We start from the raw sequence: 22,803 nt of genomic DNA, 5'->3' as shown, positions 1-22,803 counted from the left end.
TTTAGCACATATAACATGCGGTGAAAAATAGAGTTACATACACTCCTCCACCCCCTCTACCCTCAGTCCAAGACCAATCCTCAGTCCCATTTCTCACTTCTGCCCCAGTCCTTCTGCCTTCACAAACGCCTCCGCCGCTTCCACGGTCTTGAAATAAAAGTCTTTGGAGTTTAGGTCACCCTCAACTTAGTGGGTACATTATGCCGAACAGCATCCTGCTGTTATACAGTGCCATCTTCACTCGGCCGAAGGCTGCCCGCCTCCTCGCCAATTCCACAGTAAAGTCCTGGTATATACATATACCAGCTCCAGCCCACTGCACCTCCCGCTTCTGCTTTGCCCAACACAGGACCTTGTCCTTCACGCTGTACCTACGGAAACAAATAATCACTGCTCTTGGTGGCTCATTCGCCTTTGGTTTAGGCCTCCACGCCCTATGAATCCAATCCAGTTCGTACCGAGAGGGATCTTCCCCCTCCCCCAACAGCTCCGCCTACATCTTGGCAAAATACGCCGTCGGCCTCGGGTCTCCACCCCTTCGGGCAAGTCCACGATCCCCAGATTTTGCCACCTAGATCTGTTTTCGAGGTCCTCCACTTTGGCTCGCTGACCCTTGTTGGCCTCCACCACCCTCTGCAGCTCCTCGCCCATTGAGGTGAGTTGATCGCTGTGTTGCAACAATCCCTCTTCCACCCCCGTCAGTTTCTCATCCTGCTCCCGCACCTCGGCCGATGCCCTCGACATCACCGCCTCCACTGGGGCAATTGCCTCTTCCATCAGCACCGTCAATACTGCCATCATCTCCTTTCTCATCACCTCCATGTGCTTTGCAAACTGTTTTTCAAGTTCCACAACCATCACCTCGGTCATCTTTTCTGCCGTGAACAGTGTGGCCCCGCCCAGCGAACCAGCCTCATCCATCCTTCCAGTTGCCGAGCCGACCCTTCCACTCGACGACGAACCTTTATTTGCCCCCTTCCTCACAGCAGCTTTCCTTTGGGTTTTGGACATCTTTCTTCCTTATGTCTTCCTGCACTTATTTAACCAAAAATTGGATTAAATTCTAAAAAAAATCAAACCTTGAGCAGGAGCCATCCAATGTGTGACCACCTCCTACATGCTGCCACTGGAAGTCCCACACGGAAATCTTTATTAACAATACTGAACTATATACATATTTAGTCGGTATGTGGTGAACTCTATTCTAGGTCCTTCCATGTTGTTAGTGGTCTCTAGACTCATGGGCGGGGATTCTCCGATCCCGCACCAGTTCGGAGAATTGGCGGGAGGGTGCGGGAATCCCGTCGCGCCGCTCCGACACCAGGCCGCCGATTCTCCAGCGACCGGAGAATCAGCAGCAATTGCGCCCTCGCGGTCGCCTCGCCGATGATCGGGGGCTGTTGAAAGCGGCCCTGCGGCGATTCTCCGCGCTCGACGGGACGAGTGCCAGCCAGCGTGGTTTACATATGGTCCCTCCGGGCGGGACCTCGGCGTTCTAGCTGCGGGGGCTGTCCTGATTGGGGGGGCAGGGGTATCAGACCCCGGGGGGGGGGGGGGCCTCCACGGTGGCCTGGCCCACGATTGGGGGCTACCAATCGGCGAGCGTGCTCATTCCGGGGGGGGGGGTGCCTATGTTTCTCCGTGCCGGGTCTCTATGGGGCTCCGCTATGTTGCACGGGGACAGGAACGGAGACGGCAACCACACGCATGCGCTGGCGCAGAGACGTCCGTCGCGCGCCTGCGCCAACCCGTGCCAGCCGTGCAGGGCCAGCTTTCGCCGCTGGAACAGCGCACAGCACTCCGGCGCCATTCTAGCCCCCAACAAAGAGGAGAATTACTGGGCCTGGAGACCTGTTAACGCCAGCGTAGCCCGCGCCGGTTTTGAAGCTGGCGTCATCACTTGGCCGTGATATCAGAGAATCCCGGCCCCTATCTGCCAATGATGATCGCAGACCACCTGGATGTTCAGCAAGTGGAAACCTTTCCTGTTGATTCAGATTCACGGCTGTCCAGCAGGAACATTTATGGTCAAAGACTTCCTGCTCCTTCAGGAAAACTGCAATTGCTGCAAATCTTTGGCTTTATCTAGTTAACTCTGAACATCCTGTGAAGGAAATGTGATTCTCTGTTCTTTGGAACAACACATATCAGTGAAGACCTTTATGCAGTGGTGTATGATACCACTCAGGTCTCTACAGGCTGCGTGGAAGAAGGTAGGGGAGGCAGTGACCTAGTATTGATGTCGCTGAACTGGTAACTTCGAAACCTAGGGTAGTGCTCTGGGCCAAGTTTGTAGCATTGTTGCTTCACAGCTGCAGGGTCCCACATTCGATTCCCGGCTTGGGTCACTGTGTGGAGTCTGCTCGTTCTCCCTGTGTCTGAGTGGGTTTCCTCCGGGTGCTCTGGTTTCCTCCCACAAGTCCCGAAAGACCTGCTGTTACGTGAATTGGATCTTCTGAATTCTCCCTCTGTACCCGAAGAGGTGCCGGAGTGTGGTGACTCGGGCCTTTTCACAGTAACTTCATTGCAGTGTTAATGTAAGCCTACTTGTGACAATAAAGATTATTATTCTTAAATCCTACCATGACAGATGGCAAAATTTGAATTCAATAAACATCTGGAATTAAAAGTCTAATGATGCCCATGAAACCATTGTCAATTGTCGTAAAATCCCATCTGGTTCACTAATGTCCTTTAGAGAAGGAATCTGTTGCCTTTATTTGGTCTGGCCTTTATGTGATTCCAAACCCACGGCAATGTAGTTGACTCTTAAATGCCCTCAGGAATGGGCAATAAATATTGGCCCAGCCAGCGATGCCCATATATCATGAATGAAAAAACGTCAGTCGCAAAGATGTTTCTCCCCTGCGAGCATCTCAAAGAGGAATGTGACTTTGGTTCTTGAGAGCCTGAATTCTTGACAATTGCAGGTGGCTCAAACTCTGCCTGCAGACTCTAGGGGCTACATAAGACTGTCACCGCTGAAGGTCTCTAAGGGCCTCTTGACCCATGAAGTTTGGCACTGTTGTATCCGTTCAAGCAGTGCATCCTGGACCTCCCGCTCTGCCTTTTTTCCTTTCACTCTCCTTCCCCTCATTCTTCTCCCCTCCTCACTGGAGGTTGTGCCTCCCAGGGACCACAATGCTAATCTGTCAGAGATTTTATAGCCTCGGGATGTGGGCAAGAACAAAATCTAGCACTTAACGGAGCACTCCACAACAGAGAAAAGACCTCTACCTCAAATGACATCTAGAGTGGATAGACTGCTCATTCAAATGAGTGTTCCCTGTGGTCATTTGAATTAATGGCTAAGCTGAGACCTTGATCTCAGCCGCAGATCTTAAACCTGACCAAACAAGCTGACTCTTGACAAATTGGATTCCTCACATAGTGTGGTTCTGACTCTCAAAGCGTATTTCTGGCTTCAGAGCGTGTACGGCACTTCTTTAAGTCTTTAACGACTTTAATTGCTATTTTAATTAACATTTACATAGTACGGGTGTGTTCCTGACTTTTGATGCTACTCATGTGGCATGTTATTCGAACCTGGCATGGTGACAAAAGGAACAACACTCTGCATCATCACGTTTGATATTGTGCAGGTGGAGGAGTATTAATCGAGATGGGGTGGAACATCAGGAGTCTCTTTATGCGGATGACCTATTGTTTAAAAATTGCAGATCCAATCCCCTCCATCGATGGCATAATGAAGGCACTTAGTACCTTTGGCACCTTCTCTGGCTATAAGTTAAATCTAGGCAAGAGTAAATGTTTTCCGGTTTGACCGAGTGTGGCATCAAGGAACACTAGCAAAACTGGAGTCAATGGGAATCGGGAGGAAAACTCTTCACTGGTTGGAATTATACCCAGCACAAAGGGAGGTTGCGATTGTTGGAGGCAATCATCTCAGTTCCAGGACATCACTGCAGGAGTTCCTTAAGGTAGTATCCTATGTGTTACAATCCCAGTTGGTGTTATAACTGGATAGGAAGATTCCAGAATGGAACCCTGGCTCCATAACTTTTACATTTTTTAAAAAGCATGGAGAAACAGATTCACAGGACTGCTAATTAGTTTTAACATGAGAAAATTGAATTCTGATACAATATTCCATTTCTCCACCTTATCTTAACTAATGCATACAGAGTTTAAGATTAACAGGGATTACAAAGTATATTTCAGGCTACAATGGTCTCAGTAATACAATGTCCCTTTAAGTACATAAGGTGGCTGTGGTCAAATACACTCTCCACTCTGAACCCCAGTGAATGTCTGTGGATTCTCCTCAAAATCTCCCCAGATGTTTGTCACATCAAAGTTTCCAAACTCTACACCCAAAAACACACTTTAAAATCCTCTTTCATAATAATGCTTTCTAGCATGATAGCACAGTAGTTAGCACTGTTGCTTCACAGCTCCAGGTTCCCAGGTTCTATTTACGGCTTGGCTCACTGTCTGTGTGGAGTCTGCACATTCTCACTGTGTCTGCGTGGGTTTCCCCCGGGTGCTTCAGTTTCCTCCCACAAGTCCTGAAAGACGTGCTGTTGGGTGAATTGGATATTCTGAATTCTCCTTCTGTGTATCCGAACAGGTGCCGGAATGTGGTGACTAGGGTCTTGTCACAGTAACTTCATTACAGTGTTAATGTAAGCCTACTTGTGACAATAAAGATTACTTTCATTATCAGCGGTTTGCATTCCAAAATCCAGCCCAGGTTTTCAAATGAGTCTGAACCAAGGCTTCACTTTTAACAACAAATCTAGTATCTTGGGTTTACCACTTGCCCTTTAGGACTTCTTTGTCTTGACTACTGTGCAAACTGTTCACAATTGCTTTAGCTATCGATTCCTAGACTCTATTAAGGTGGCATCAAACTTTTGATTTATCTCTCAAGTCTGCTTTCCCACTTTAAATGGGGCAGCACGGTAGCATTGTGGATAGCACAATTGCTTCACAGCTCCAGGGTCCCAGGTTCGATTCCGGCTTGGGTCACTGTCTGTGCGGAGTCTGCACATCCTCCCCGTGTGTGCGTGGGTTTCCTCCGGGTGCTCCGGTTTCCTCCCACAGTCCAAAGATGTGCAGGTTAGGTGGATTGGCCATGCTAAATTGCCCTTAGTGTCCAAAATTGCCCTTAGTGTTGGGTGGGGTTACTGGGTTATGGGGATGGGGTGGAAATGTTGACCTTGGGTAAGGTGCTCTTTCCAAGTGCCGGTGCAGACTCGATGGGCCGAATGGCCTCCTTCTGCACTGTAAATTCTATGATAAATCTGGTTACTGCAACAGTCTCTTTAACTCAAAGCACTTTGTTTATTTATCTCTTGAATTCTCCCGAACAATACCTTGTCACTGTTCTCTTAATTTGAGTCTTCAGACATTTTTAATGTCCTAATTCCCTGGTTATCTGGACTGCATCTGGTTCTTTGGGAAGCCTGCATCTTTTGCTCGCTTGTCCGGTCCAGTCTTTCTTCTGGCAGAGTTGAGAGTTGTTCACTCCCCAGTGTCCTATCTCCAACTACAAACATTTCAATGAAAAACTAAAACTTAAAAACATTTCAACCTCAAAAGGCCCCCAGTTGCTAAGCAATCACTGCTACTTTTATTTACGCTTCACACCATAACCCCCTCTAAACACAACAGAATCACAGTTGGAATTGAAAACAACCCCTCCACATTCAAACATCTTTGTCCAGCATGAATCTAACTATAGGTTTTACACTTATAGGTGCAGAAACATTCAATTAAACCCACTTAAAACAATGCCTTATTTCTAATATTTTTTTTTTATTAAATATTTTATTGAAAATTTTTGGTCAACCAACACAGTACATTGTGCATCCTTTACACAATATTATAACAACACAAATAACAATGACCTATTTTATAAACAAAAAATGAATAAATAATAAATGACAAAAATGAAAACTAGCCCTAATTGGCAACTGCCTTGTCACAAGTAACACTCTCCAAAAATATAATTTAACAGTCCAATATATAATTATCTGTAGCAACGACCTATACATACTATACAGTATATATTAACAACCCTGAGAGTCCTTCTGGTTCCTCCTCTTCCCCCCCCCCCCCACCCCTCCCCCCCCCCCCCCCCCGATCCTGGGCTGCTGCTGCTGCCTTCTTTTTCCCATTCCGTCTATCTTTCTGCGAGGTATTCAACGAACGGTTGCCACCGCCTGGTGAACCCTTGAGCCGACCCCCTTAGGACGAACTTAATCCGCTCTAGCTTTATAAACCCCGCCATGTCATTTATCCAGGTCTCCACCCCCGGGGGCTTGGCTTCTTTCCACATTAGCAATATCCTACGCCGGGCTACTAGGGACGCAAAGGCCAAAACATCGGCCTCTCTCGCCTCCTGCACTCCCGGCTCTTGTGCAACCCCAAATATAGCTAACCCCCAGCTTGGTTCGACCCGGACTCCTACTACTTTTGAAAGCACCTTTGTCACCCCCATCCAAAACCCCTGTAGTGCCGGGCATGACCAAAACATATGGGTATGATTCGCTGGGCTTCTCGAGTACCTCGCACACCTATCCTCCACCCCAAAAAATTTACTGAGCTGTGCTCCAGTCATATGTGCCCTGTGTAATACCTTAAACTGAATCAGGCTTAGCCTGGCACACGAGGACGACGAGTTTACCCTGCTTAGGGCATCTGCCCACAGCCCCTCCTCGATCTCCTTCCCCAGCTCTTCTTCCCATTTCCCTTTTAGTTCATCTACCATAGTCTCCCCTTCGTCCCTCATTTCCCTATATATATCTGACACCTTACCATCCCCCACCCATGTCTTTGAGATCACTCTGTCCTGCACCTCTTGTGTCGGGAGCTGCGGGAATTCCCTCACCTGTTGCCTCGCAAAAGCCCTCAGTTGCATATACCTGAATGCATTCCCTTGGGGCAACCCATATTTCTCGGTCAGCGCTCCCAGACTCGCGAACTTCCCATCCACAAACAGATCTTTCAGTTGCGTTATTCCTGCTCTTTGCCACATTCCATATCCCCCATCCATTCCCCCCGGGGCAAACCTATGGTTGTTTCTTATCGGGGACCCCCCCAAGGCTCCAGTCTTTCCCCTATGGCGTCTCCACTGTCCCCAAATCTTCAGTGTAGCCACCATCACCGGGCTTGTGGTGTAGTTCCTCGGTGAGAACGGCAATGGGGCTGTCACCATAGCCTGTAGGCTAGTCCCCCTACAGGACGCCCTCTCTAATCTCTTCCACGCCGCTCCCTCCTCCTCTCCCATCCACTTACTCACCGTTGAAATATTAGCGGCCCAATAATACTCACTTAGGCTCGGTAGTGCCAGCCCCCCCCTATCCCTGCTACGCTGTAAGAATCCCCTCCTCACTCTCGGGGTCTTCCCGGCCCACACAAAACCCATGATGCTCTTTTCAATCCTTTTTAAAAAAGCCTTCGTGATCACCACCGGGAGGCACTGAAACACAAAGAGGAATCTCGGGAGGACCACCATCTTAACCGCCTGCACCCTCCCTGCCATTGACAGGGATACCATATCCCATCTCTTGAAATCCTCCTCCATCTGTTCCACCAACCGCGTTAAATTTAACCTATGCAATGTGCCCCAATTCTTAGCTATCTGGATCCCCAGGTAACGAAAGTCCCTTGTTACCTTCCTCAACGGTAGGTCCTCTATTTCTCTACTCTGCTCCCCTGGATGCACCACAAACAACTCACTTTTCCCCATGTTCAATTTATACCCTGAAAAATCCCCAAACTCCCCAAGTATCCACATTATTTCTGGCATCCCCTCCGCCGGGTCCGCCACGTATAGTAGCAAATCGTCCACATACAAAGATACCCGGTGCTCTTCTCCTCCCCTAAGTACTCCCCTCCACTTCTTGGAACCCCTCAACGCTATCGCCAAGGGCTCAATCGCCAGTGCAAACAATAATGGGGACAGAGGGCATCCCTGCCTTGTCCCTCTATGGAGCCGAAAATATGCAGATCCCCGTCCATTCGTGACCACGCTCGCCACTGGGGCCCTATACAACAGCTGCACCCATCTAACATACCCCTCTCCAAAACCAAATCTCCTCAACACCTCCCACAAATAATCCCACTCCACTCTATCAAATGCTTTCTCGGCATCCATCGCCACTACTATCTCCGTTTCTCCCTCTGGTGGGGCCATCATCATTACCCCTAACAACCTCCGTATATTCGTGTTCAGCTGTCTCCCCTTCACAACCCCAGTTTGGTCCTCGTGGACCACCCCCGGGACACATTCCTCTATTCTCATTGCCATTACCTTGGCCAGGACCTTGGCATCTACATTTAGGAGGGAAATAGGTCTATAGGACCCGCATTGTAGCGGGTCCTTTTCCTTCTTTAAGAGAAGCGATATCGTTGCTTCAGACATAGTCGGGGGCAGTTGTCCCCTTACCTTTGCCTCATTAAAGGTCCTCGTCAGTACCGGGGCGAGCAAGTCCACATATTTTCTATAGAATTAGACTGGGAATCCATCCGGTCCCGGGGCCTTTCCCGCCTGCATGCTCCTAATTCCTTTCACCACTTCTTCTACCTCGATCTGTGCTCCCAGTCCCACCCTTTCCTGCTCTTCCACCTTGGGAAATTCCAGCCGATCCAAGAAGCCCATCATTCTCTTCCTCCCATCCGGGGGTTGAGCTTCATATAATTTTTTGTAAAATGTCTTGAACACTCCATTCACTCTCTCCGCTCCCCGCTCCATCTCTCCTTCCTCATCCCTCACTCCCCCTATTTCCCTCGCTGCTCCCCTTTTCCTCAATTGGTGTGCCAGCAACCTGCTCGCCTTCTCCCCATATTCGTACTGGATACCCTGTGCCTTCCTCCATTGTGCCTCTGCAGTGCCTGTAGTCAGCAAGTCAAATTCTACATGAAGCCTTTGCCTTTCCCTGTACAGTCCCTCCTCCGGTGCTTCCGCATATTGTCTGTCCACCCTCAAAAGTTCTTGCAGCAACCGCTCCCGTTCCTTACTCTCCTGCTTCCCTTTATGTGCCCTTGTTGATATCAGCTCCCCTCTAACCACCGCCTTCAACGCCTCCCAGACCACTCCCACCTGGACCTCCCCATTATCATTGAGTTCCAAGTACTTTTCAATGCACCCCCTCACCCTTAGACACACCCCCTCATCTGCCATTAGTCCCATGTCCATTCTCCAGGGTGTGCGCCCTCCTGTTTCCTCCCCTATCTCCAAGTCCACCCAGTGTGGAGCGTGATCCGAAATGGCTATAGCCGTATACTCCGTTCCCCTCACCTTCGGGATCAATGCCCTACCCAGCACAAAAAAGTCTATTCGCGAGTAGACTTTATGGACATAGGAGAAAAACGAGAACTCCTTACTCCTAGGTCCACTAAATCTCCACGGGTCTACACCTCCCATCTGCTCCATAAAATCTTTAAGTACCTTGGCTGCTGCCGGCCTCCTTCCAGTCCTGGACTTCGACCTATCCAGCCCTGGTTCCAACACCGTATTAAAATCTCCCCCCATTATCAGCTTTCCCATCTCTAGGTCCGGAATGCGTCCTAGCATCCGCCTCATAAAATTGGCATCATCCCAGTTCGGGGCATATACGTTTACCAAAACCACCATCTCCCCCTGTAGTTTGCCACTCACCATCACGTATCTGCCCCCGTTATCCGCCACTATAGTCTTTGCCTCGAACATTACCCGCTTCCCCACTAATATAGCCACCCCCCTGTTTTTCGCATCTAGCCCCGAATGGAACACCTGCCCCACCCATCCTTTGCGTAGCCTAACCTGGTCTATCAGTTTCAGGTGCGTTTCCTGTAACATAACCACATCTGCCTTAAGTTTCTTAAGGTGTGCGAGTACCCGTGCCCTCTTTATCGACCCGTTCAGCCCTCTCACGTTCCACGTGATCAGCCGAGGGGGGGGCTTCCTGCCCCCCCCCCCCCCCCCTTGTCGATTAGCCATCACCTTTTTCCAGCTCCTCACCCGGTTCCCACGCAGCTGTATCTCCCCCAGGCGGTGCCCCCCCGCCCATCCTCTCCCATACCAACTCCCCCCTCTCCCCAGCAGCAGCAACCCAGTAATTCCCCCCTCCCACCCCCCCCCGCTAGATCCCCCGCTAGCGTAATTACTCCCCCCATGTTGCTCCCAGAAGTCAGCAAACTCTGGCTGACCTCGGCTTCCCCCCGTGACCTCGGCTCGCACCGTGCGACACCCCCTCCTTCCTGCTTCTCTATTCCCGCCATGATTATCATAGCGCGGGAACCGAGCCCGCGCTTCTCCCTTGGCCCCGCCCCCAATGGCCAACGCCCCATCTCCTCCACCTCCCCTCCTCCCCCCATCACCACCTGTGGGAGAGAGAAAAGTTACCACATCGCAGAATTAGTACATAAAACCCCTCTTTGCCCCCCACATTCGCCCCACCACTTTGTTCGAACGTTCTTTTTAATAACCCGCTCATTCCAGTTTTTCTCCCACAATAAAAGTCCACGCTTCATCCGCCGTCTCAAAGTAGTGGTGCCTCCCTCGATATGTGACCCACAGTCTTGCCGGTTGCAGCATTCCAAATTTTATCTTCTTTTTATGAAGCACCGCCTTGGCCCGATTAAAGCTCGCCCTCCTTCTCGCCACCTCCGCACTCCAGTCTTGATAAACGCGGATCACCGCGTTCTCCCATTTACTGCTCCGAGTTTTCTTCGCCCATCTAAGGACCATTTCTCTATCCTTAAAACGGAGGAATCTCACCACTATGGCTCTGGGAATTTCTCCTGCTCTCGGTCCTCGCGCCATCACTCGATATGCTCCCTCCACCTCCAACGGACCCGCCGGGGCCTCCGCTCCCATTAACGAGTGCAGCATCGTGCTCACATATGCCCCGACGTCTGCTCCCTCCACACCTTCAGGAAGACCAAGAACCCTCAGGTTGTTCCTCCTTGCGTTGTTTTCCAGTGCCTCCAACCTTTCCACACATCGTTTCTGATGTGCCTCCTGCGTCTCCGTCTTCACCACCAGGCCCTGTATATCGTCCTCATTCTCGGCTGCCTTTGCCTTCACGACCCCAAGCTCCCGCTCCTGGGTCTTTTGTTCCTCCTTTAGCCCTTCGATCGCCTGTAGTATCGGGGCCAACAGCTCTTTCTTCATTTCCTTTTTGATCTCTTCCACACAGCATTTCAAGAACTCTTGTTGTTCAGGGCCCCATGTTAAACTGCCACCTTCCGACGCCATCTTGGTTTTTGCTTGCCTTCCTTGCCGCTGTTCTAAAGGATCCACTGCAATCTGGCCACTCTCTCCTCCTTTTTCCATCCGTATCCAGGGGGGATTCCCTTCTGGTTTACCGCACAGTGTTTTTAGCCGTCAAAATTGCCGTTGGGGCTCCTATCAAGAGCCCAAAAGTCCGTTTCACAGGGAGCTGCCGAAACGTGCGACTCAGCTGGTCATCGCCGCACCCGGAACCTTATTTCTAATATTTACCAATACAAATATAAATCCCTCAAAACTACCTTTGTTTGCTTAAAATAGGCCCAATAATCTTTAGCTGCTTCGTTCCATCTTAAGGCCAGAAGTGGAGATGTTCAGCACCATTCATGATCCCTCATGAAGCAGTCCATGAACAAATGTAGCAAGACCTGGGCAATACCCAAGCTGGGGCTGACAAGTGGTAAGTAACATTTGTGATACATAAATGCCAGGCAATGGCCATCTCCAACAACAGTGCATTAAACCATCTCCCCTTGACTTTGTTGAATTCCACAATATCAACATTCTGGGAGTTATCATTGACCAGAAGCTGAACTTGACTAGCCACATAATTACTGTGATTACAAGAGCAGGTCAGAGGCTGGGAACCCTGTGGCATGTAACTCACCTCCTAACTCGCCAATGCCTGTCTATCATCTACAAGGCACAAGTCAGGGGTGTGATGGGGCATTCTCCACTTGCCTGGATGAGTGCAGCTCCAACAACATTCAAGAAGCTTGACACCAAAAGACAAAGCAGCCCACTTGATTGGCATCCTATTCACAAGCCGTCAATCTCTCCATCATTGACACGCAGTGTCAGCCGCGTGTACCACCTACAAGATGCACTGAAGGAACTCACCAAGCCTCCTTAAACTGCATCTTCCAAACCCACGACTGCTACCATCTAGAGGACAAGGGCAGCAGACACATGGGAACACTATCACCTCGAAGTTCCCCAAAACCACCCAGCATCCTGACTTGTAAATATATCGCTATTTCTTCATCTTGCTGGATCTAAGTCCTGGAACTCCGTCCCTACCAATACTGTGGATGTACCTACACCACATGGACGGCAGCCGTTCAAGGCGGCAGCTCACCATCAGCTTCTCAAGGGCAATTAGGGGTGGGCAGTAAATGCTGGCCTAGCCAGTGAGGCCCACATCCTATAAATCAATTTTTTTTAAATCCCTGAAAATAGGAAGCAATCTTTTAGTCAAATAAGCCAAACAATAAAATACAACACTCTTGTTATCTCCTGGTTTTAATAATAATTTCAATCTTTGCACAATGCTAAGTCACGGATAGTTATAGGGTTATCGAGGGAAATGTTGTGAGGAACATTGATCAATTTTCTGGTAAAGTCCAACGGCATAATGGTAGGTGGTGTCAGTGAGGCACGGACAATAAGTGTGAGCTGACTAGAGTGGCAGCAGAACAGTAGCATTGATCTAATTATCCCCATCTTTAGGTATGTATTTTGGTAGGAGGCTGTGCTCAGATTTAATGGTGGAGGAATGCGTAAATCCAGCCAAGATTCTCCGACCCAACGCCAGGTCGGAGAATCGCCGGAGGCTGGCGTAAATCCCGCCCCCGCCGTGTCCCAAAGTCTCCGCCACCAGAGATTCGGCGGGGGCAGGAATCGTGCCGCGCCGGTCGACGGGCCCACCCCCGCCAATTCTCCAGCCCGCGATGGGCCAAAGTCCCGCAGCTGGAATGCCTGTCCTGCCAGCGTGGATTAAACCACCTTTTGAACGGCGGGACAAGGTGGCGCGGGGCAGGCTCCGGGGTCCTGGGGGGGGCGCGGGCCGATCTGGCCCCAGGGGGTGCCCCCACGGTGGCCTGGCCCACGATCGGGGCCCACCGATCCGCGGGCGGACCTGTGCCGTGGGGGCACTCTTTTTCTTACGCCTTCGCCATGGTCTTCACTATGGCAGAGGCGGAAGAGACCCCCTCCCCTGCGCATGTGCGGGGATGACGTCAGCAGCCGCTGACGCACCCGCGCATGAGCCGATCCGGGTCGCCCGGCGTAGACCTTTCGGCGCCGGCTGGCGTGGCGCCAAAGGCCATTCCCGCCAGCCGGTGGAGCGCAAACCACTCCGGCGCGGGCGTAGGTGAGGGCTTGGCCCCTAAAGGTGCGGAGACTTCCGCACCGACGCCGGAGTGGTTCCTGCCATTCCATTACGCCGGAACACCCCGCCCTGCCGGGTAGGGGAGAATCCACTCTGGCGTCAGGCCGCCCCAAAGGTGCGGAAGTCTCCGCTCCATTAGGGGCCAAGCCCTCACCTCGAGGGGCGAGGCCCACGCTGGAGTGGTTTGTGTTTCACCGGCTGGCGGGAAAGCCCTTTGGCGCCACACCAGTCGGGCGATGCATGCGCGGGAGCGTCAGCGGCTGCTGACGTCATCCCCGCGCATGCGCAGGGGAGGGGGTCTCTTCCGCCTCTGCCATAGTGAAGACCATGGCGAAGGCATAAGAAAAAGAGTGCCCCCACGGCACAGGTCCGCCCGCGGGCCTGGCCACCGTGGGGGCACCCCCAGGGCCAGATCACCCCGCACCCCCCCCAGGACCCCGGAGCCTGCCCGCACCGCCTTGTCCCGCCGTTCAAAAGGTGGTTTAATCCACGCTGGGGGGAACAGGCATTCCTGCAGCGGGACTTCGGCCCATCGCGGGCCAGAGAATCAGCGGGGGTGGGCCTGCCGCGCGGCGCGACCCCCGCCCCCGCCGAATCTCTGGTGGCGGAGACTTCCGGACATGGCGTGGGCAGGATTCACGCCAGCCCCCGGCGATTCTCCGACCCGGCATGGGGTCGGAGAATCCCGCCCCAGATCTGTAATAGTGGCAATACCACACTACTGTCCAAGAGTCTTCCGGCTGATCTTTAGTTGGCACCCAGGATAAGAATGGGTTTGAGAGCTGCTAGTGGTTGAGACTTGGGGATTGGCAACCGAAAAGCATTTCAAAAGTGCCGCAAAAGTATTCATCATCTGAAACAAAACTGGCTCGGTATTAAAGCATTCTGGAAGATAATGTGTATTAATAGCAGCCAGAGTTGTTCTGTAAACTTGTTGATCAAAATAGTATGTTGAAAGTGATCCAAATTGGAAAATGAGTCATGAAGCTTTTGAATCCTGAGAAATGAAGACTCAAGGTAATGTTAAAGCTTGGGAACACAAATTTACTTCGATCCCACAACATCATGAATGTGTTCTGGCGCAACTCCAGTACTAGGTGCTTTTGTGACTCCAGGTGCTGAATAGCAACAACAACAGCAACAGCTTGTAGTTATTTATTAGTAGAGACTCTGAAATAAAGAACCAAGCATTTTTCAGAAATGAGGTTCATTTTCCTCAAAGGTGTTTAGAAAGCGAGAGAGGGGCAAGGAGAAAAGTCCCGACTCTGGGAAAGTAGGCAAAATCCGCTCCTGATGCTGTTAATGGGAGATGATGTCAAGGAGGATCTCGCTCTTTGATACAAAATTCTTCAAGGTTAGGTTCCAATCCAGAGTTCACACCATGGACCAGGATTTGGTCTGTTCACGTTTCTTTTTCCTAAATGCATAGAGAGAGAACAGTGAACAGTTTTGGTCCCCTTATCGAAGGAAAGTTATATTGGCATTGGAGGCAGTCCAGAGAAGGTTCTCTTGGTTGAGCCTGAGAATGGAGGGATTTTCTTATGAGGAGACGTTGAGTAGTTTGGGCCTGTGCTCAGTGGAGTTTAGAAGGATGAGAGGCGACCTTATTGATTCTCAAGAGGCTTGACAGGGTAGATGCTGAGAGGAAGTTTCCTCTTGTGGGAGAGTCTAAAACCAGAGGGCATAATCTCAGAGTAACGGGTCGCCCATTTAAGACAGCAGAGATGAGGAGGGATTTCTTCTCTCAGAGGGTAGCGAATCTATAGAATTTTTTACCGTAGAGAGCTGTAGATGTTGGGTCGTTAAGCGTGTTCAAAACTGAGATAGACAGATTTTTAATGAGTAAAAGAATCGAGGGTAATGAGGATCATGTGGGAAAGTGGAGTTGAGGATATTTAGCAGATAAGCCATGACCTCATTGAATGGTGGAACAGACTGGATGGGCCAAATGGCCTACTTCTGCTCCTACATTTAATGAGCAGCACGGTAGCACAAGTGGATAGCACTGTGGCTTTACAGCGCCAGGGTCCCAGGTTCGATTCCCCGCTGGGTCACTGTGCAGAGTCTGCATGTTCTCCCTGTGTGTGCGTGGGTTTCCCCCGGGTACTCCGGTTTCCTCCCACAGTCCAAAGATGTGCAGGTTAGGTGGATTGGCCATGATAAATTGCCCTTAGTGACCAAAAAGGTTAGGAGGGGTTATTGGGTTACGGGGATAGGGTGGAAGTGGGGGCTTGTGGGTCGGTGCAGAGTCGATGGCCCAAATGGCCTCCTTCTGCACTGTATGTTCTATGGTCTTATGGAAAGAGAGAGAGAGCTCTGTGATCCTCAGTCTGAAGGAAGAGGAAGGCCCAATGGTATCACTGCAGCCTGACATACCAACCATCAGAAAATCCTTTTATGTTCTGCTGTACAACATGCAGCATACAGACAAAAGGCTTCTCAATCTTCCTTCTCTCCCAAGGAGGTTTTAGATGACAATATAGGAGTGAGCCTGAACAAGCCACGAACCCTGGATGAACTGAAAAAGGCCTTCAGATCCTTGACATCAGTAAAACTCCTAGAAGTGTTGATTTACTCGCCAGATTGTATTCAACTCTGTGGGACTGACTCAACCCAGACCTGCTGCAAGTGCACAAGAGTATGCTCCTGGCAGGCAATTTGTCAGAATCCCTGAGGAAAGGTATCATCATCCTCATCTATAAGCGGAGAGTGTAGAGGGATGAAATCAGAATTGGCAGCCCATTTCACTACTTTACATGGGTGACCAAATTGTGTCCAAGGTATTCACCAATCAGATCAATTCTGCTCTGGGGTTGTTACAAAGAACAAAGAGAACAAACAACAATACAGCACAGGAACAGGCCCTTTGGCCCTCCAAGCTTGTACTGGTCATGACATCAACCTTGGCCAAAACCCGAAGGAGAACAAAGAACAATACATAAGAATGATTGACTCTGATCTGACATATACTGTACCCAGCACAATGATCTCTGATAACCTAACACTACTAAGTGATTTCATTGCCAACGTGCAGGACAGTGGGTGGGCACCTGCTTCATCAGCTTGGACCAGGAGTAGGCCTTTGACTGAATATCACACACGTGTGCAGTGGATGTGCTCTCTAATGTGGGGTTTGGGGAGGAATCTACAATTGCATCCAACTGTCCTACAGAAACATCAGTGGCGCAATTTCAGTCAGTGGGTGGGAATCAGAAAGTCTTCCAATCAAATCTGGAGGCATGCAGGGCCCTGCTCTCTCCTGTCTTGTTCATGTGTTATGTTAATCCCTTTGCTGAGTCCATCAGGAAGGATGCAAGTGTAAGAAGGGTAATAATCCCAAGCAGTGGGCCAAAGTCCCTCTGTGCATTGGATAATATCACCATCTTCTGCTCACATTCAGTATCTGTTCATAGATTGATGAACTTCTGTGACCAGTTCACACTGGCCTTCGGAGCAAGGATAAACTGTGGCATGAGCAAGGCCATGTTCTTTGAGAAATGAGCCAACTGATCCTTTTTCCCCTTCACCGTCAGCTCAGATGGGCTGAAGGTGCTGGGGAAATGGTTCAGAATGACCAGGGTGTGCGCCCTAAACTGGACACAGTGTGCAGCCATGTTGGAACATAAACTGAGTATGTAGGAGTGACATTCTCCCTCCATTCGGGTTAAAGTGAACACGAGGTGTGAGGTGTCCTCCGTGTTGCTCTCCATAGCACAAGACTGACCCATACAGGTCTGTGGACAGCATGTTTATAGATGTGGTCATCCCATAAATTATTGAGGGAGGCAGATGGTACAGGTGCCCACCCCCTGTCCTGCACGTGGGCAATGAAATCCCTTAGTAGTGTTAGGTTATCAGAGATCGTTGTGCTGGGTACAGTATTAGAAAATAATAGATAATTTGGATGGGTTTAGTGTAAGAGGAAAAATAATAAAGACTAAATTAGGGTTACAGTGGCATGCATGTGAATGTGTGGTAAATAAGATTGGTGAGTCATAGAACATAGAACATAGAACAATACAGCGCAGTACAGGCCCTTCGGCCCACGATGTTGCACCGAAACAAAAGCCATCTAACCTACACTATGCCATTATCATCCATATGTTTATCCAATAAACTTTTAAATGCCCTCAATGTTGGCGAGTTCACTACTGTAGCAGGAAGGGCATTCCACGGCCTCACTACTCTTTGCGTAAAGAACCTACCTCTGACCTCTGTCCTATATCTATTACCCCTCAGTTTAAAGTTATGTCCCCTCGTGCCAGCCATATCCATCCGCGGGAGAAGGCTCTCACTGTCCACCCTATCCAACCCCCTGATCATTTTGTATGCCTCTATTAAGTCTCCTCTTAACCTTCTTCTCTCCAACGAAAACAACCTCAAGTCCGTCAGCCTTTCCTCATAAGATTTTCCCTCCATACCAGGCAACATCCTGGTAAATCTCCTCTGCACCCGCTCCAAAGCCTCCACGTCCTTCCTATAATGCGGTGACCAGAACTGTACGCAATACTCCAAATGCGGCCGGACCAGAGTTCTGTACAGCTGCAACATGACTTCCCGACTCCGGAACTCAATCCCTCTACCAATAAAGGCCAACACTCCATAGGCCTTCTTCACAACCCTATCAACCTGGGTGGCAACTTTCAGGGATCTATGTACATGGACACCTAGATCCCTCTGCTCATCCACACTTTCAAGAACTTTACCATTAGCCAAATATTCCGCATTCCTGTTATTCCTTCCAAAGTGAATCACCTCACACTTCTCTACATTAAACTCCATTTGCCACCTCTCAGCCCAGCTCTGCAGCTTATCTATATCCCTCTGTAACCTGCTACATCCTTCCACACTATCGACAACACCACCGACTTTAGTATCGTCTGCAAATTTACTCACCCACCCTTCTGCGCCTTCCTCTAGGTCATTGATAAAAATGACAAACAGCAACGGCCCCAGAACAGATCCTTGTGGTACTCCACTTGTGACTGTACTCCATTCTGAACATTTCCCATCAACCACCACCCTCTGTCTTCTTTCAGCTAGCCAATTTCTGATCCACATCTCTAAATCACCCTCAATCCCCAGCCTCCGTATTTTTTGCAATAGCCTACCGTGGGGAACCTTATCAAACGCTTTGCTGAAATCCATATACACCACATCAACTGCTCTACCCTCGTCTACCTGTTCAGTCACCTTCTCAAAGAACTCAATAAGGTTTGTGAGGCATGACCTACCCTTCACAAAGCCATGCTGACTATCCCTGATCATATTATTCCTATCTAGATGATTATAAATCTTGTCCCTTATAATCCCCTCCAAGACTTTACCCACTACAGACGTGAGGCTCACCGGTCTATAGTTGCCGGGGTTGTCTCTGCTCCCCTTTTTGAACAAAGGGACCACATTTGCTGTCCTCCAGTCCTCTGGCACTATTCCTGTAGCCAATGATGACATAAAAATCAAAGCCAAAGGTCCAGCAATCTCTTCCCTGGCCTCCCATAGAATCCTAGGATAAATCCCATCAGGTCCCGGGGACTTATCTATTTTCAGCCTGTCCAGAATTGCCAACACCTCTTCCCTACGTCCCTACGTACCCTACGCAGATGCAGATAACCAGCTGAAGAGCATGCAGGGACGAAGGGAATGGGTGACCACCAGGCAGCCAAGAAGAAATAGGCAGGTGGTGCAGAAGTTTCCTGAGTGCTCCCCACATTCCAACCAGTTCTGAATACTGATGAAAGTGATGGGTGATCTGGGGAGTGCAGCAGGAACCAGGGACGAGATTCTCCGACCCCCCGCCGGGTGGGAGAATCGCCAGGGGCTGGCGTGAATCCCGCCCCCGCCGGTTACCGAATTCTCCGACACCGGATATTCGGCGGGGGCGGGAATCGCGCCGTGCCGGTTGGCGGGCCCCCACCCGTGATTCTCCGGTCCGGATGGGCCGAAGTCCCGCCGCTAAAATGCCTGTCCCGCCGGCGTAGATTAAACCACCTACCTTACCGGCGGGACAAGGCGGCGCGGGCGGGCTCCGGGGTCCTGGGGGGGGCGCGGGGCGATCTGGCCCCGGGGGGTGCCCCCACAGTGGCCTGGCCCGCGATCAGGGCCCACCGATCCGCAGGCGGGCCTGTGCCGTGGGGGCACTCTTTCCCTTCCGCCTTCGCCACGGTCTCCACCATGGCGGAGGCAGAAGAGACTCCCTCCACTGCGCATGCGCGGGAATGCCATCAGCGGCCGCTAACGCTCCCGCGCATGCGCCGCCCGGAGATGTCATTTCCGCGCCAGCTGGCGGGGCACCAAAGGCCTTTTCCGCCAGCTGGCGGGGCGGAAATTCGTCCAGTGCGGTCCTAGCCCCTTAAGATTGGGGCTCGGCCCCCCAAGATGTGGAGCATTCCGCACCTTTGGGGCGGCGCAATGCCTGACTGATTTGCGCTGTTTTGGGCGCCGGTCGGCGGACATCGCGCCGATACCGGAGAATTTCACCCCAGGTCCTTTTTTATCTAAAACAAAAAATAATTTTTATTCAAGTTTTCACAAAATATCAACAAAATGTAAAAGGAACCCAATAGAATTAAATACAAAACAAAACAACCCCGTGCCCCCTCCCCCCATACATAAATAATAAATTAACACCCCGAAACACATAGCAAACATATACACCCCCTCAGATCCCCCAGTATAGACAAACAAAAATGAAATAGAACCCACACCACCCTCGTTGCTGCTGCTGCTGATCATTGTCTACCGTTCTGCCAGGAAGTCCAAGAACGGTTGCCACCGCCTGAAAAACCCTTGCACCGATCCACTTAAGGCAAATTTCACCCTCTCCAATTTAATAAACCCCGCCATATCATTGATCCAGGATTCCACGCTTGGGGGCCTCGCATCCTTCCACTGAAGAAGAATCCTTCGCCAGGCTACCAGGGATGCAAAGGCCAGAATTCCAGCCTCTTTCGCCTCCTGCACGTCCGGCTCCCCTGCAACCCCAAATATTGCGAGCCCCCAGCCCGGTTTGACCCTGGATCCTACCACCCTCGACACCGTCCTCGCTACGCCCTTTCAAAATCCCTCCAGTGCTGGGCATGCCCAGAACATATGCGTGTGGTTTGCTGGGCTCCCTGAGCACCTAACACACCTGTCCTCACCCCCAAAAAACCGGCTCATCCTTGTCCCGGTCATGTGTGCCCTGTGCACCACCTTAAACTGTATGAGGCTGAGCCTCGGGTACAAAGAGGAAGAGTTCACCCTCCCAAGGGCATCTGCCCACGTCCCTTCCTCGATCTCCTCCCCCAACTCCTCCTTCCACTTACCTTTCAGCTCCTCCACCGAGGCCTCCTCCTCCTGCATAACCTGGTATGTTGCCAAGATCTTCCCCTCTCCAACCCACACCCCCGAGAGCACCCTGTCCTGTACCGTGCGTGGCGGCAGCAGCGGGAATTCCACCACTTGCCGCCTGGCAAACGCCCTTACCTGTAGATACCTGAAGGTGTTTCCCGGGGGGAGCCCGTACTTCTCCTCCAGCTCACCCAGGCTCGCGAACTTCGCATCCACAAACAGGTCCCCCAACCTTCTTATCCCTGCCCTGTGCCACCCTAAAAACCTTCCATCTATTCTCCCTGGGACAAACCTGTGGTTCCCCCGTATCGGGGTCCATACCGAGGCCCCCACTTCCCCCTGTGCAGCCTCCATTGCCCCCAAATCCTGAGGGTAGCCATCACCACCGGGCTCGTGGTATACCTCATTGGAGGGAGCGGCAGCGGCGCCGTTGCCAGCACCTCCAGACTCGTACCCTCCAGCCTCTTCCATACAGCCCCCTCCCCCTCCATCACCCACTTGCGCACCATCGCCGCATTGGCGGCCCAGTAGTACCCAAAGAGGTTGGGCACCGCCAGCCCCCCCCATCCCTACTCCACTCCAGGAACACCCTTCTCACCCTCAGAGTCCCTCGTGTCCACACAAACCCCGTTATGCTCCTGTTGACCCACCTAAAGAAGGCCTTCGGGATAAGAATGGGGAGGCACTGGAACAGGAACAAAAACCTTGGGAGCACCATCATCTTGACTGACTGCACCCTACCCGCCAGGGACAGCAGCACCGCGTCCCACCTCTTAAACTCCTCCTCCATTTGCTCCACCAGCCTCATGAAATTAAGTCTATGCAGGGCCCCCCAGCTCCTGGCCACCTGGACCCCCAAATACCTGAAGCTCCTCTCCGCCCTTTTTAGTGGGAGCTCGCCAATCCCCCTCTCCTGGTCCCCTGGGTGAACCACAAACAACTCGCTCTTCTCCATGTTGAGCTTGTACCCTGAGAAATCCCCGAACTCCCTGAGGATCCTCATTATCTCCGGCATTCCCCCCACCGGGTCCGCCACATATAGCAGAAAGTTGTCCGCATAGAGCGACACCCTATGCTCCTCCCCACCCCGCACCAGCCCCCTCCAGTTCCTCGACCACCTCAGTGCCATAGCCAGGGGTTCCAGTGCCAGTGCGAAGAGCAGGGGGGACAGGGGACACCCCTGCCTCGTCCCTCAATGCAACCGAAAGTACTCAGACCTCCTCAAACCCAAACCCCTTCAGCACCTCCCACCAGTAGCCCCACTCCACCCTATCGAAGGCCTTCTCAGCGTCCATCGCCACCACTATCTCCGCCTCCCCCTCCCTCACCGGCATCATAATAACGTTCAAGAGCCTCCGCACATTCGCGTTCAACTGCCTCCCCTTCACGAACCCCGTCTGGTCTTCGTGGATAACCTGCGGCACCCAATCCTCAATTCTCGTGGCTAAGACCTTCGCCAGCACCTTGGCATCTACATTTAACAACGAAATCGGCCTGTAAGACCCACACTGCAGGGGATCCTTGTCCCGCTTCAGGATCAAGGAGATCAGTGCCCGAGACATCGTCGGGGGCAAGGCCCCCCCCCCTCCCTTGCCTCATTGAAGGTCCTAACCAGCAACGGGCCCAACAGGTCCACATATTTTTTGTAGAATTCGACTGGGAAACCATCCGGCCCCGGTGCCTTCCCCACCTGCATGCTCCCTATCCCTTTGGCCAGCTCCTCCAGCTAAATCGGGGCCCCTAATCCCGCCACCAGTCCCTCCTCCACCTTCGGAAACCTCAGTTGGTCCAGAAAGCGGCCCATCCCTCCCTCCTCCAGTGGGGGCTCGGACCGATACAGTTCCTCATAAAAGTCCCTGAAGACCCCATTGATGCCAACCCCACTCCACACCACACTCCCTCCCCTATCCTTATCTCCCCCGATCTCCCTAGCTGCATCCCGCTTCCGAAGCTGATGCACCAGCATCCGACTTGCCTTTTCCCCATATTCATAAATCGCCCCCTGGCCCTTCCTCCACTGCGCCTCCGCCTTCCTGGTGGTCAACAGGTCGAATTCGGCCTGGAGGCTACGCCTCTCCCTCAACAGTCCCTCCTCCGGCGTACCTCCTGTCTACCCTCA

This window comes from Scyliorhinus torazame, chromosome 18 (genome assembly GCF_047496885.1).
Source record: "Scyliorhinus torazame isolate Kashiwa2021f chromosome 18, sScyTor2.1, whole genome shotgun sequence".
NCBI classification, from domain to species: domain Eukaryota; kingdom Metazoa; phylum Chordata; class Chondrichthyes; order Carcharhiniformes; family Scyliorhinidae; genus Scyliorhinus; species Scyliorhinus torazame.
The sequence above is the reverse complement of the archived record's forward strand: the minus strand, read 5'-3'. Positions refer to the sequence as shown.